The sequence below is a fragment of the Lissotriton helveticus genome, chromosome 3_2 (assembly GCF_964261635.1).
Source record: "Lissotriton helveticus chromosome 3_2, aLisHel1.1, whole genome shotgun sequence".
Classification (NCBI taxonomy): domain Eukaryota; kingdom Metazoa; phylum Chordata; class Amphibia; order Caudata; family Salamandridae; genus Lissotriton; species Lissotriton helveticus.
In genome coordinates, this window is record NC_136062.1 from 126,910,161 (window position 1) to 126,922,604 (window position 12,444).

The following is a 12,444-nucleotide window of genomic DNA, read 5'->3' on the forward strand; positions in this document are numbered from 1 at the left end:
CCTATTACTCCTGCGAGAGTCACACAGGAGCACAGGCACTATGCTCCTTCCCACGAGAGCTCTGCCAGGTCAGAAAATCAACAAAGAAAATGCAGGGATGGGTGTTCATTGTGGGTTATGTGGCAACGCACAAATGGTTGGCCATGCAGCCAACCGATGCCATGCAGGTCAAAAGTGTATGAGCGGCGGGGGGCATCCCATAGCGGGCTGAGTGAAGGGTTTGGGCATAGGTTGCAAATCGGGCCTGGCTTCCCACAGGGGGTTGAGTACAGGGCCTGGCTGCCGGCCGTATGGTAATAAACTCTTACTTTGCATTAAACAACTCTAGAAATTTACTGTGAAAGCAAAGTTTAGAGTGACATTATAGTTAGGTATTTTAACAATATCTAACTTTACTTTAACAAAATCCTATGAATTCACAGAAAAAAAATAAAGGTAAAGTAATTTTATATAATTCCAACCCACAATGGGTTTCTGAAGTGGTGGCGTCTATGTTCGGTATAATTTGCTCGTATCTAATTCTTAGTTTCGAAGTCTTCTCAGAGCTCATTTAGGTGTAGAAAAACGTCTCCCTGCCGCCACCACTTTACCTGGATGCTGAGTAAGCTCTCCTTCAGAAACCCATTGTGGGTTGGAATATTCACCACATAGAAAAACAGTTTTTTACACAGCAAATAGCCTTGAGAAAGTCATGGGACGACTTCTCGGAAGTGACTAAACACGTGTTGGCTGTAGAGAACAATTTGTGAAGACTTGTACATATTAAATTGATGGACTGGCCTCTTCTACAGGCAAGATGGAAATGATGCTTGTCCACCAAACATGTTATTTACAAAAGATAGGAAAAGCTGATATAGTAATATTTTCATGAAATTTAGAAGCTATTGTTTAGATTAATTGAATGTGTTATGGTAAAATGAAAACATTGTACCTGATAGAAAAATATGTGAAGTTTCATAAATTGAGAAGCTTTTATTTGGTGTCAAAATGAATGCACTAGTGCTGTTTAAAAACCTAATATGTGAGATTAGTGTTAACCCATCTGTTGTTGAATCCTGTAGTGGTGCTGGGGGCCTCATTTGTTGCAAGATCATGTACTTTTTTAGGTCTCGCCTGCGCATAGCGCATGCGCTGTTTAGGAGGAGACCTTTAGCCATTGTTTCCCTTTTTCACCCAAAAACGTGCACGTGTTCCATTGCCTTCAATGGCAACGCGTGCACATTGCCTTGCGGGAGCGAACGGCAGCACCATATGGTATCAATTATTGCCGCTGGGGGAGGAGGAGCTTGGCGGGCATCCGAGATGGCCGCGTGAGCACAGCGCTCCCCAGACCCCCGCCGCTCCCGGCATAATATCCTGCATCAATCCTGATTTTTCACGAGGATTTGTATAGAGGACGCTGGGCTGATCTACCTGGACCTTTCAGAAATTTATTTTGACACCGGGTGCCTGAGTTACGGTGATTCGAACTTTTGGGCTCCGCCCTTGAGGTGCGCCCGGGACTGGGTGAGGTTCAGTGGCCGTCTTGGAGTTGAACAACAACGGCAGGGGGATTGGACTTGTGGGTCCCCTTCTTAAGTTTCGGTTTCGATTCTGCCTCTGACTGGGACATCGGCGAGAGGATCGGGCCAGAGCTGGGTCCAGGACACGAGTCGGCTGTCGGGCCTTTGGCTGGACTATTCTCCTATTTGGCTGTCCCTATCCTAGTGGTACCCTTGTTGCGGTCCTTTGGTCCCGAGGCCTCCCTTTCTGTTGCCCGGTCCGTTGACCCTGGTGAATCTCCTTGTGACGCATCTCCAAAATGGCGGGCAGAGGGGACCGGGAGACGCGGAAGACGAAGACACCTCTGCGCGGGGGTCCGGTCCAATCTAACGTCATGGACCGTTATACCCACTCTAAGGGGTCCCCCGGAGCTGCCCTGCCCGGTCCCAGTGCGTCTGACCACGTCGTGGATGCATCGACGGAGCCTTCCTTGCAAGACATCATGGGCGCCATTTCTGGCATGAGGGAGTCGATAGGCCAACAATATGAAACCTTGGCCCACAAAATTGACACCGTGGCCATCGATGTGAACTTAATTCGAGCCGATCTCTCAAAAACGAACGAAAAGGTGAAGTCATTGGACATCAAATCATCCAGCCTCACGGCGGACGTCTCTGAGATACAGACGGAGATTGGCAATCTCCGTAGGGTGAACGATTTCATGACCCGGCGCTTGGACGATTTTGAGAACAGGGCACGTCGCTGTAATGTTCGCGTGGTTGGTGTTCCGGAGAATCCGGAACCCCACTCGGTTGATCTCCTGGTTGAAGACCTGATCCTAAACCACCTTTCTCCATCTGGCCTTAGTAAATTTTTCACAGTGGAGCGTGCACATCGTGTTCCCGGGGGCCAGGGTAAGCCAGGTGCCCCGCCGAGACCTATTGTCGCAAAACTTTTCCACTATAGGGATCGGGACGCTATCCTGCAGGCCTCACGGGTGAAGGGCCCGGTGGCCTTTGAGAATGCCACGGTGAACTTTTATCCGGACTTTTCCCAACAGGTCCAGAAGCAGCGGATGGGATTTCGTGGTGCTAAGAAGCGTCTTAGGGACATGGGGATGCGCTACGCTATGCTTTTTCCGACCAGGCTGCGGGTTGAGTATAATGACCGAACTTTCTTCTTTGATCGGCCGGATGCTGTGAATGACTGGCTGGACTCCTTGCCTGGCCAACCTCCTGAGACTGAGTCCGATGCCCACCCGGGCGGTGCTGAAGGTGGTGTAGGGAGCTGAACATTTCGTCTTTGCCTGGTGCCTTGTTTTGAATAACTCTTTCCAGGAGTGTATGCCTCCGTTCCTCTATTGCTTATGTGATTTGATGTATGGGTTTTTTCTCGTTATTGGTCTTGATCGGGGTGGCGGGTGGGACGGAGCCTTTCCTCCTCCGGGGTCTTTGTGTAGAATAGGGGTTCTTGGGCGACAGGCACACTGCAGGTTGGGGTGGCTTTTTAGCTTTTTGCAGGGGTGCAGGGTGGGGGGTGTTTTGTTGTTATTTGGGGGGTGGGCGGTTGGGAAGTTCGTTGTTTGTGTGTTCTGTTTTCAAGGCGACTTTATCCTGTATTTGAAGATGTTTCTTGTGTCCTGCTCATTGGTGGGGGGTTTTGGCTTTGCTGGGTGGGATGGGGGGTAGCGGGTTGAGATTTGTTTCGTGGAACGTTAACGGTCTGGGTGATCGTATCAAACGGAGTGTGGTGTTGAGATGTATACGACGTTTATCTCCTGATATTGTTTTCCTGCAGGAGACTCATTTGGTAGGCAATGTTTGTCATGCGATGAATAGGTGGGGCTATCGCCTCGTAGCACATTCAGGGTTCACCTCGGGTTCTAGGGGTGTGGGTATCCTTGTTCGGGCTTCCCTCCCCCTAACTATTGATGATGTGATTCAGGATGATCGAGGGCGATATGCTGTCCTTGTGGGTCGCTATGAGGGTCGTGCCCACTCCCTATTTACTGTTTACGTGCCCCCCGGCTTGCAGACTTCAACCTTTTCCGATTTGGGCCGTGTGTTGTTGGACCTCCCTGATAGTACTCTCTTTCTGGCTGGTGATTTTAATTCGGTGTTCTCCGGTCTCCACGATCGCCACCCCCCTAGAGATACTCCTGCGGCCCAACAGTGGTTGGGTGGGTTTTTGGATACCTTTGGCCTGGTGGATTGCTGGAGGCTTTTGCATCCTACTCAGCTTCAATACACCTTTCATTCTGGGGCCCATGGGAGTCTGTCTAGGCTGGATTATTTTCTGATGCCTGCGGCTCAGTCGCCAGCGGTGCGTGAGATTGTACACCTACCCAGGGGTATTTCTGATCACTCTCCGCTCTGGCTCCGTTTTGAGGTTGGAGTGGAGACAGTGGGCCGGGTGGCTCCCATCAATCCGTGGTACCTTACCTCCCCCGAGACCCGCAGCCTTTTGCTTCAGTCTTTGGACGCATATTTTCTGGATAACGAGGGGTCGGTTTCCTCAGCTGTGTCCCTGTGGGAGGCCTTTAAGACGGTGATTCGTGGGCAGGCCCTCTCCCTTATTGTTGAAGCTAAGAGGGCGAGGAATAGGGAGGTGGTGGACCTTGAGGGGGAGATTTCTGCATTGGAGGATGCTTTGGAATCTGGTGTCACGTCTGCGAAACTCCACGCCCTGGGTCTGAAACAATTTGCCTATAAATCTATGGTCACGGATGCTGCTAAAGTGATGTTTCGGGAGCAACAGGGTCGTTTGTATGATGTGGGGGACAAAGCGGGTAAATTGCTGGCATGGCTGGATAAGAAGGAGAGAGCTAATCGTGTGGTGCCCGTGATTCAGTCTTCGAGTGGTGAGAGTGTGACGGACCCGATTGGAATAGTTGACTGTTTTGCTGAGTACTTCCGTGTGGTTTATACCCCTGTGTCTGTGAGGGATGTGGCTGACTCTCGCCTTCTATTGCGTGATATAGCTCTGCCCAGTGTCTCCGACTTGGATCGTGTAGCGTTGGATTCCCCCTTTACTGTTGATGAGATAGCTACTGCCATCCGTTCACTCCGTTCGGGCAAAGCATTGGGCCCGAACGGGTTGCCAATTGAACTGTACAAGTTGCGTCCCGACAGAGTGGCGCCATATCTTCGCGCCATGTTTCTGGAGTCCCGGGAACGGGGTATTCTCCCATATGATCAGCGACTGGCCACGATAGTTGTCATCCCTAAGGATGGTAAACCGCGGGACCTTTGTTCATCCTACAGGCCCATATCCCTGCTGAATGTTGAGCCCAAGGTATTGGCGAAACTCCTGGCGTCCCGCCTCCTGTCGGTCATTGGTGGCTTGGTCCATCCAGATCAATCCGGATTTATCCCGCATCGCAACACGGCTCTTAACCTACGTCGTCTCCACGGTGCGATTGCGAGGGCGGGGCTTCTGACGGAGCCGGCCATTTTGGCATCGTTGGATGCCTCAATGGCTTTTGACACTGTGGAATGGCCCTATCTTTGGGCGGCTCTTGAGAAATTTGGTTTTGGGCCTGAGTTTATTGGTTGGATCAAGTTATTATATGCTGAACCTCTGGCGCAAGTAGTGGTAAATGGTAGAGTTTCGACCCCTTTCACCCTTGGCAGGGGTACCCGTCAGGGCTGCCCCTTGTCTCCGTTGCTTTTTGCACTCGCCTTGGAACCATTAGCTGCCTGGCTTCGGTGGGAGCCTTCGCTTAAGGGGATTCGCTGGTCACCGGACTTTGAGGACCGCGTCTCGCTTTACGCGGACGACATTCTTTTATATCTCACCTCCCCGCGTAAATCTCTGACTGTTTTATTTGATGTTCTCACTTCATTTGGTGCCAACTCAGGCCTCGTTATTAACTGGGCCAAGTCCTGCGTGTATGTTCTCTCGGGTGTTTTACCCCCATTGCCGAGCAGACTTCCTATCCAGGTGGTCCAGTCTGGCTTCAAATATTTAGGGATTTTCATTACGCTGGACCCCTCGCTCCGATTTGAGCGGAATCTCCTCCCCCCGTTGCTTAGATTGCGACTGGACGTGGCCCGTTGGCGTAAGCTTCCTTTGTCTCCTCTGGGCAGGGCGGCTCTGTTTAAAATGATGTCCTTGCCGCGGTTCCTCTACGCGCTCCAGAATTCCTATGACGATATCCCCAAGGCCTATTTCCGAGAGATCGAGAGTCTTCAAAGGCAACTGATTTGGGACGGGCGTCCGCGTATTGCCCTCGCGAAGCTCACCATCCCTTGGTACGACGGGGGAATGGCGCTCCCCGATATCAGGCGATATTATTGGGCTTCCCAGTTGTCTGCTATTAATCACGTGATATTTTCACCGGATCGAAATCCTGCATTCGAGATGGATAGACTCCAGCTGCCGGGTGGGGACTTTAATAGAGTGCTTTATTCTCGATCAGCCGGGCGCCATCTTGTGGGCCCGTCCAGGATTGCAGTAACTGTGTGGCGAGCCGCGAATGTGAGTTTGGGATGGGAGGGTCGAATGACACTGGCGACGCCGCTTAATGCCTCGGAACGTTTGGGGTGCCTCTGGTCTACTAAGGGCTTTGACCGCTGGGATATGATTGGGATATCTAAGGTGGGTGATGTATGTTCGAAAGGTAGTGTGAAGTCGTTCCAGGCCCTCCAGGCGGAATACGGTTTGAATGGTAGGGAATTTTTTCGTTATCTGCAGGTCCGACACGCCCTCGCCTCGGTCTTGACTCCTGACGAGGCCCTGCCTGAGTCTTCCCCCCTTGAAGATCGTGTCCTTGATGGCCACCTGCCTGATAGCACTATTTCCCTGATCTATAAGAAGCTGATCAATAATCGGACGGACTTGTTGGTCCGACTTCGGGAGGTTTGGGTCGGCGATGGGTTGGAACTGGACGACGAGGATTGGCAATCGGCACTCTCCTCTCCCAAGGAGGTAGCCATTCCTGCCCGTCTCCGTTTGGTTCAACTTAAAATCCTTCATCGAGTGTACGTCACTGGTCCGCGTCTGGTGACGATGGGCTTTTCCCTGGATGGGTTATGTAAGCGTGGTTGTGGGTCGAGTGCCACTTTTTTACACATTCTTTGGGAGTGCCCGGTTGTGGCGGCTTACTGGACTGCTGTGCTTGAGGTGATGACTGCTGTGACTGGTGTTGCCCTGCGGCCGGAGCCACGACGGTGTCTGTTGAATGTGTGGGAGCCCACTGACTATTCTGTAGCCCAGACCAGATGGGCTACCTTGGGTTACATGATTGCGAAACGGGACATTGCGCAACTCTGGGGCGCATCCAGGCCCCCTGAGGTCTCGAAATGGGAGGACAACATGGACTGGTCCATGTTTCGTGAGAAGACTGTATATGTGGCATGGGCAGACCCAGGGCGTGGACGAGGATTTGGGGCCAGTGGAATGAATATCGTGGGGATATCTGTACCCCTCCCCTTGTAGGCACTACTGATGTTGTCCTATCTCCCTAGGCGAGCGTTCCCGGAACCTTTCCATACTGTTTTGTGAATTTCCGATTCTCCCCGCTGCTCCCCCCCCCCCCCGACCTTGTTAGAGCCTCAGGGCTCTTGGCATGTTCTCCTGATTGTAGACCATCCCCTCCGTTATTTGGGCTGACCTTGATTACTGTGCATTCGCCTTTTTAGTGTTTGTTTTTCTTTTTGTATAAAATAAAAATTCAATATGCTCTGTGATATGTTGGGAGTAATGCTTGGTACTTGATTTGTGCCTGACCACGGGAGTACATTTCTAATTCATGCCTTGTGCCTTATTTTTAGCGGCCAGCCCGTGAGGTTGTAGGCCCATTCTTGTACTTTTCTATGCTTGCTCAAATAAAGGTTTTTGAACAAAAAAAAAATAAAAAAATTATTGCTGCTGGCTCCCGCAAGGGAATCGGCAGGCCCCCTCCCCCTGCTGTCACGCGAGTCGTGCGCACACTTTTGCTTGTTACTATTTCCTTCTAAAGTTTCTTCTCAAAACAAAAAACCGTGTTGCCATTTTGTTCTACCACTCTGTTTATTATTTACACTGCCGTTTGTATTGTATTCGCTATTTAACCTGCCCCGCGTATTTTGTATTTCCTATTGTAGTTGGCTTCACTGCTCACGCAGGACTTATCTCCACCCTCCTCCCACAAATGCTCCTCTGGGTGTGCTGCCAGAAGCCACTACACATTCCGGGCTCACGCGCTGCCTACGCCAGATAACAGCTCACTGCGGGCGGCATTAGGTAGCGTCCAGTAACACCCCCCAAACTCTCTCTTTGGGGCCCACGCGCCATTGTTTTTCCTGGACTCTTCAACTGCCTTTACTCTCTCACCGTCTACTTTCCCTATATGTTTCTGTCACCCACCCGCCACCCCACATAGGGCTGGTTTTACTTAGTAATGAGGCGGGGAGAGTGTGTTTTGGGCTCCTGTGTACTGCCACCCGTGTGTACCTGGTGTTGCGGGGCCCGAGAACCTTCTGTGGTCTCTGTACGTCTGACAGATGCAGCGCTAACGGGCTGGTGAGCTGGTGCATTGCTAATAGTGATGGAGCCTGGTGCAAGCCCGGGGCGGTAACTGTTATGAAAGTGAGTGGTAAGGACAGAGTTGGGCGATCTGATAACACAGCATACTAACAAAACCCGTGGGCGAGAGTGTTTGGCTAGGCTGTTGTTGGAGAGGGTTCCTGGAACAGGGCCAGATGTTGGGTAGAGAAGTACACCAGCCGCCTAGAGTCATGTGTTTCACACAACCTAAGATAGTTTGTCATGCGGCAGCTTGCACCGCCGCCTAAGTCAATTTGACGTCCATCCTGCGCACCCCCAGGTTCCAGCTTTTGTCGAATGATTGGCAAGCGCCTTGATTTTAAATAGCACATCATCCCCAACTACACTCTTCGCAGAGAGAGCAGAGCCATCTTCTGCACACACTAAGCGCTTTGCACTGGGCTTGTTGAGGCATGAGGGCGGTCTTTGTGGATGTGAAAAGCAGGACAAGACAGTCCCAGTTTGCCCCAGGGCAGTGTTTGCGGAACCTGAGATTTACAGGCTGCATACCAGTGTGCATATGAACATCTGCCCACAGACATGACCAACGGGGATTTACAAGGGTGGGTAGCTCGTGTACTCAATCAGGAAATTACTGGCTTGTGTGATAATTCAATTTGTTCTGATGTCAATAGCAAGTGGGCCATTAACTGGTGCTCATGTAACGCGCTCTGATGCCTTTGGGTACAGTTTGCGCTATATAACCCCCCCTAAATAATAATAATAATAATAAAAAAGAGCACAGGCACAGTTTAATAGAACAGATAGAGGGATATTTTCAGCAGGTCACCCACAATGTGTATCTTGCCCACTTTGGGCCGCTCTTAACCTGTGTGAACTCACCCACGTGCCCTTCTTCCGCCACTGTGTGCCCCCTTGGCCCACTCTTGTAGCTCTTGCACATAAATGTTGAATCAAGTGTCTTCATCAACTCACTTCTCATGCGTGAAATCCTGTACAGGCTTTTTTTTTTTATTTTACATTATGCGACTTGTATGCGGTCCTTTGTTACCTGTTACAAATTCATGAGTAAAAGTGACAGAATTAAAAAATTCACATTTAAGTGTGGATAATCAAGCGTGCTTTACTGGGTGAATATTGTGGTGATCCGAGGAAAAAAACCCGAGCCATAAGTAGGACACAAACGAGAGATGAGCCCTTCGCCATACTTTTAGATCGACTTTGAGAACGCTGCTTCCTGTACCTTATCTCTACTGGTTGTTTAAAAGACATATAGGGTGGGCTCAGTCCTGGGTGGGCTTTGGTTCCATCGAAAGAAATTTTACTTTGTGACCTCATTCTATTTGTTGCACCATTTCACCATCCTGGAAATACTTACGTTTGAATGAATGAATGAGGAATTATATATACATCTGAAAAGTAGACTAGATCACCACATAGTTTGTCACATTTAGGGGTCCATTATGATGTCGGGCGGATTGCCTCCGCCAGGCTGGCGGTAGCCACCGCCGGCCTGGCGGAGGTAATCCGCCCGACATCCAAATTCCCCCCGCCATATTAGGATGGCGGGGGGGAGCGCAGCGGTGAAAATGCGGCCGGGGCGGAATATGTTTAATATGGTGGCGGTGTCTGTTAGACACCGCCAGCCATATTACAATGCGCATTCTGGCACGCCTTTCCGTGGCGGAAATGCCGCCACGGAAAGGCAGGCGGAGTCCCCCTGCAGGGGCCCGTTGCGGGCCCCCAGGGACTCCGTGGGGGTGGGGGGTGCACATGGGTGGTACCTATGGTACCCCCCTGCATTTCAGGTGCCTGTCATGTTGTGCATTGAAATGCACAACGTGCATTTTTAGCATTGCGGCGGGCGGTGCAATGTTAAAAATGCGGGAAGCGCCCGCCACTGTGGCGGGCGCATCTTAATATGTACAACGGGACCCCCGCCCTTATGGCGGGTGGTCCCATTCACCGGTAGGATGACGGGCGGACAAAGTCCGCCCGTCATCCTAATGGACCCCTTAGTTCTTTGTCTTCTACAAACATCCTGTACAGAAATAACTCTCTCTCCTCTTTCTAAACGACCAGGTACTGACAAGGACCAGCTCCTCGATTTAGTCTCTGTTATTTCAGTGGTTATAATCCTGTTATATCTGGTTAGCAGATTGACAGAGGTTTACGAAGCGGGGAGAGCTAGAAGTCTATGATGGACTTGGGAGGGGGTTAGCTGCAGCCCTCGCACTCTCACTCGAACACACGTCTGTGCAGATCTTCTGTGACCTGAGGTCACCTGTCCGGGGAGGGATGTGAGAACTACTGCAACGTCAAATTTATAAACTAAGGTTGAACCACAGTTACTTTCTTTCCTGCTCTATGGTGTGACTCTGGGCACTGGACCATGGCCTTAGGTGACCCTGGGAACTTACAATCAACAGAGGGTAACAAGCATTGGCATAGCCAATAGGTCTCACCTTTGGGACCTTAAAAGTGTTCAGCCATGCAACAGTTAATGTTGTTGCACCAAGGATATTGTGCTGCATAACTAAATACGTATAAGGTCCCAAAGGCGAGACCTATTGACTATGCCAATGCTTGTGCTATTCTGCCGCTTTCACGAACGTTCTCAGTTTCAACGTGAGATTGAGATTCTCCTTGGAAGATGCACGACAGGAACCAACTAATACAAATTTTGTTAAATGTTAAGGTAAATGGGAGGCAAATGAACACTGCATTTTATGAACTCTTTCTATTACCTTCAGATTTTTAGATGTTTTGCTAAAAAAGTTAACCTTTTTATCACCAATTTCAGAAAATTGTCTTGGGACGAATTAATGCAACACTACTAGGGAGAATCAAGCTTGCTTGGTACTCTTTTTGAAAAGTGCTGCAAAATGTCTTAAGTGCCCCTTAAGAGTATATGGCTTTTTTTAATAAAATAAGGTACTGTTAATCTTTCCTATGCTATCCCTGGGGTTTTCTGGACTCTATGTTGTTACGTGCTGCTAGGTATTCAGCAGTTTTTCCTGCTGTCTCACAATTTTTCTTCACACAGAATTTGTAACTTGTATTCCTCAGTTAACCCCTGAACGCTCTTTCTGCATCACCAGTATGCTGATTTAGCTGTGCCTGGTCTCCCTGACTCCCTTTATCAGGCCTGGTCTGGTGCTGGATTCGGCTGAACCAAGCCTGTTCTTGCTGCCCCCATCAGCCAGGCAAACTCCTGTTAGACCAGGACTAGTGCTAAATCTGCTCTCATGTCCACTCCTTTGCCTACCTGCTCCACACTGCTGTGTCAGTGAATGGGAGTGGAGTGGAGAACAGCATCCTCCAGTGCGGGAAACATCCTTTACAACGCAACTTTTACCTTGCAGTGCCTTTACGACGCAACTTTTACAACGCAAACCATTACAATGCATTGCGCTGGGGGGCGCTCTAGGATAGGGAATAGGTTTAATTTACTATCCAACACCTTCCCTATTATCCACGGGGACTGGAGTTGGAATAGTAAATTAAACTAATCACTATCCAGCGCCCCAAAGCACTATGCGTTGTAAAGGCATGCGTTGTAAAAACAGCATTGTAAAGGCATGCGATGTAAAAGCATGCGTTGTAATGTCATACATCCTTCAGTGCCCACTATCATCCAGTATTTACCTGTGCATTTGCTGACTGGCTCATCTACCATCAAACTAGGATCTTGGAACTGAACTACCCATAAATAGTCTGAGTTTGGGGAGAAGAACATTCCACTATCCACCCTTCAAATACAACTATGATGACTATCTGACTGAATGCCTATGACAATGCCTAGCTCCTTTACTGGAGATGGTGGAAGTAGAGTCAGGGCATCAGAGATAAAGTGTCATTTGTATTTGATGTATTTCTTTAAGTTTGATTTAGTACACAAATAGATCTCTTAAATGGCACGTACACTTATTTGGCTTGTAACCATGTAAACTGGGACCTGCTTTAATGAAACCAGTTGAACAAAATGCTAAATTGAGAGACCCAAGGCAAGTACACAACATATCACTGTAGTGGCACAATGCCAGCCTCTTGTGCATATATACTCGTGTTTGCCATGTCAATCTGGAATTGCATTGTACCTCTTTGTAAACACAGTACTTCATCATGGGCTTGGTTTATTGCATTGTCTAGCATTTGTGTATTATTCAGTTGAACTTTAGTCTCTATAGCAAGTTATCGCTTAGAGTTATGAAGAGTTGTTTTGCCATTGGAAGTTTCTATCTCTATATTAAAAGAACTAAGAATATGCCTCCATTTTATGAACTCCAAACTAATTACACTAACTCCACGCACCCCAAATCATGTCCCAGTCCACCACATGTCCTCTTTAGTTGAATATACTGTGTTGCTTGTTGGGGTATTTCAATTGTACCTCCCCCCGCACCCCCCCCCCCCAATATCTGTGACCAAGCTCTGCCCTTGGTCCCATCTCTGATTAATTTCTCACAGGAG

The 12,444-nt window shown here is 49.4% G+C and overlaps 1 protein-coding gene across 1 annotated transcript in view; it reads left to right on the forward strand.

The window, feature by feature from the left end:
- Nucleotides 1–12,444, forward strand: part of TRPM1 (transient receptor potential cation channel subfamily M member 1) — a 694,024-nt gene that overhangs the window by 112,449 nt on the left and 569,131 nt on the right. The window lies entirely within an intron of this gene.